The sequence below is a fragment of the Phytophthora infestans genome, genomic scaffold, assembly GCF_000142945.1.
Source record: "Phytophthora infestans T30-4 supercont1.122 genomic scaffold, whole genome shotgun sequence".
Taxonomy (NCBI): Eukaryota; Oomycota; class Peronosporomycetes; order Peronosporales; family Peronosporaceae; genus Phytophthora; species Phytophthora infestans.
Window position 1 is genome coordinate 51,574 of NW_003303637.1, and position 3,001 is coordinate 54,574.

Sequence of the window (3,001 nt, forward strand, 5' to 3'; positions counted from 1 at the left end):
GGGGCACCGGGCGAGGAGCTCTTCGAAAACTCGGGCTTGTTAGTTCGCCTGGCGGACACCGGCCGTGACGCGGACCGGCGGACTAAGCGTGTGTGACGGCGAGAAATTGTGAACCTCAATGGCTTTCAGTTGGTCGGCCGGTATGTCGGACGGGTCGGTACTCGCTCACTCGGTTGTGCGAAGGAAGGCAAGTTGTCGTGTGGGAGTGAGGTTGGTGGCCGGGCGGTGGCCCGTTGATGGTGGTGGTCGGTGGTGGTCTGGAGTGTGAAAAGTCTGCGGGTTTTCTGGTCGCTGGTGTGGCAGTCGACTTGTTGGTCATTTTCCGGTCGTTTCCGCTGGTCTGTAGTGATGTTGATGGATGTGGCTAGTGGCCGGTTGATATCTGCTAGACGGCGGCTACGTTCTTCGACGGCGAGCGTCGAGCGTCGAGCGCTGATTGTTGCTATTAATTGGACGCGGTTGCCACGGCGTAGGCAGAGCAGGCGCACCACCGCCAGTGGCCATGAAGCTCGAAGTCGACCGTCGTGATGCAGTGGGTATGCCGCTTGCAGTGGAGAAGTTAGTTGTTGTTTGCATCAGTATTGGGCTGCTGGTTCGTGACGGTAGTGGCCGCCATTGGCCGGTCAAAGTCGTAGTACTGTTATTGGATTGAATCGGCAGGAAAGATACAAGCTCGGACTTGCCGGCCAGCTTTGCAATCGAGCAAGACAAGGGACGAAAAGGCAAGAAAGAAGTCTGGATTCTCAATTATTTTGTATGGAGTGATTACTAGCAGCAGTAGCTGTATGAGACTGCTGTTGGCACTCGAGAGACAACCGCGGCATCGATTGCAAGCGCTTGCGGCTGCCGTCGACAGGCACAAGCAGTCGGCCGTTCGATCCTTTTGTGTGATAGGCGAGCGCGGTGGTGGTGACCTTCTATCTACCATCCCCAGCCGCCGAAGCCGCCGCCGCCGAAGTTACCCCAGCCACCCCATCCGCCGCAGCGACCCCATCCACCGCAGCCTCCCCAGCCTCCCCACGGGCCTCCCCACGGGACTCCCCATCCGAATCCGCCGCCGCCCCATTCCTTCTTCTTCTTCTCGTCGCCGTCTTTGTTGTCGGCATGCGTGGCTTTCTTGCCGGCAGCGTCGACGGAAGCAGTGGCCGCGGCGGGTTGCTGCACGTTGTGCTCCGCAGTGACAGGAGCGACAGGTTCGGGCACGGCGAGAGCTCTGAGAGCCGGCTGGTAGTCGTTGGCGGACGCGACGGACGCGACGGCGACTAGCGTGGTGACGGCGAGAGTGGTGAACTTCATGGCTTTCAGTTGGTCGGCCGGTATGTCGGACGGGTCGGTACTCGCTCACTCGGTTGTGTGAAGGAAGGCAAGTTGTCGTGTGGGAGTGAGGTTGGTGACCGGGCGGTGGCCCGTTGATGGTGGTGGTCGGTGGTGGTCTGGAGTGTGAAAAGTCTGCGGGTTTTCTGCTCGCTGGTGTGGCAGTCGACTTGTTGGTCATTTTCCGGTCGTTTCCGCTGGTCTGTAGTGATGTTGATGGATGTGGCTAGTGGCCGGTTGATATCTGCTAGACGGCGGCTACGTTCTTCGACGGCGAGCGTCGAGCGTCGAGCGCTGATTGTTGCTATTAATTGGACGCGGTTGCCACGGCGTAGGCAGAGCAGGCGCACCACCGCCAGTGGCCATGAAGTTCGAAGTCGACCGTCGTGATGCAGTGGGTATGCCGCTTGCAGTGGAGAAGTTAGTTGTTGTTTGCATCAGTATTGGGCTGCTGGTTCGTGACGGTAGTGGCCGCCATTGGCCGGTCAAAGTCGTAGTACTGTTATTGGATTGAATCGGCAGGAAAGATACAAGCTCGGACTTGCCGGCCAGCTTCCAGATAGAAGCTTGACCACGCCATTCTCAAAGCCAGGGAACTTGACGAGACTTGCCGTGGGGGACAACCATGCAGCCGTATCAGGGAAATGCTTAATCACATGATCAAACAGCAGTCGCACGTCGTGTAGCGACAATGACTCTGTCTGCAGCTTCTTGTTCACACTTTCCAGCTTTTTGAGATCCTCATGCAAGGCCTTCAACGTGACATTGTCACGCGCAGTGGGAATCACGTCTGCAAGCGTGTCATCGTCAACATGCTCTAGAACTCCGTTGATCTTGAAGTACCTTCAATCAATGAAAAGGTACTGCTCCATCGTGTTGTATTGCGGAAGACTGGCATCAGCACACCTAGCTCACGAAGCTGGTGTCGGTTCTTAATAGTGTTCAGCTTCGTCATCAGCAAGTGCAACTTATCCAAGACCTCCGAATGTTCCCGAAGGGCTGCTTGCATAGCCAGATTGAACCGGTGAGAGGCGCAGCCGATCATCGGGACTCGAGCCTTTCTCGCCACAGCTACATTGACCGACGCATGGTCGCAGACGAAGAAGCAGAGTTGAGACGCGTCGATAGCAGAAGTGTCCAGTACATCGTCGAGAAGATCAATGATCGAGTTTGAACTCATATCCGACGCATCCGCCAGCGTCGAGAAGCACAGCAGAAACTTGTCCTCGGGCGTCCAAGCGATGACAGCAATAAAATGCGTGCCGTCTACCGTCCATGCATCGATACCGAAGCCAATTTGCTTTCCGCACAGCTGCGACTTGATGCGGTCTTCCACAAGCTTTTCAACTCCGGCCATGTGTTTTTTCAGCGACTTCACGCTGACGAGCTTGAGGTTCGTGTACTTCCTGGTCTTGCCTTTCTCGCACATGCTCAGCTCCCTATTTTCCATGATGATCCAGTCCAGCCAATGGTACATCGTGAGGGAAAGTCGTCTGTCTTGACGAAGACGTCCAGGCTACCCTCTCGTCGCTGAACAGCGCGAAACTCGTCCTCGTACGTCCCTCCATGACGGCGGGGGGGGGGGGGACGTGTGCCTCTCGAATTCCCGCTATTAACTTCCAGAGGTTTCTGGAATCTAAGTCGTAAGTGTTACGACATTGTGAACAAATCATAATTCCAGAAAGCC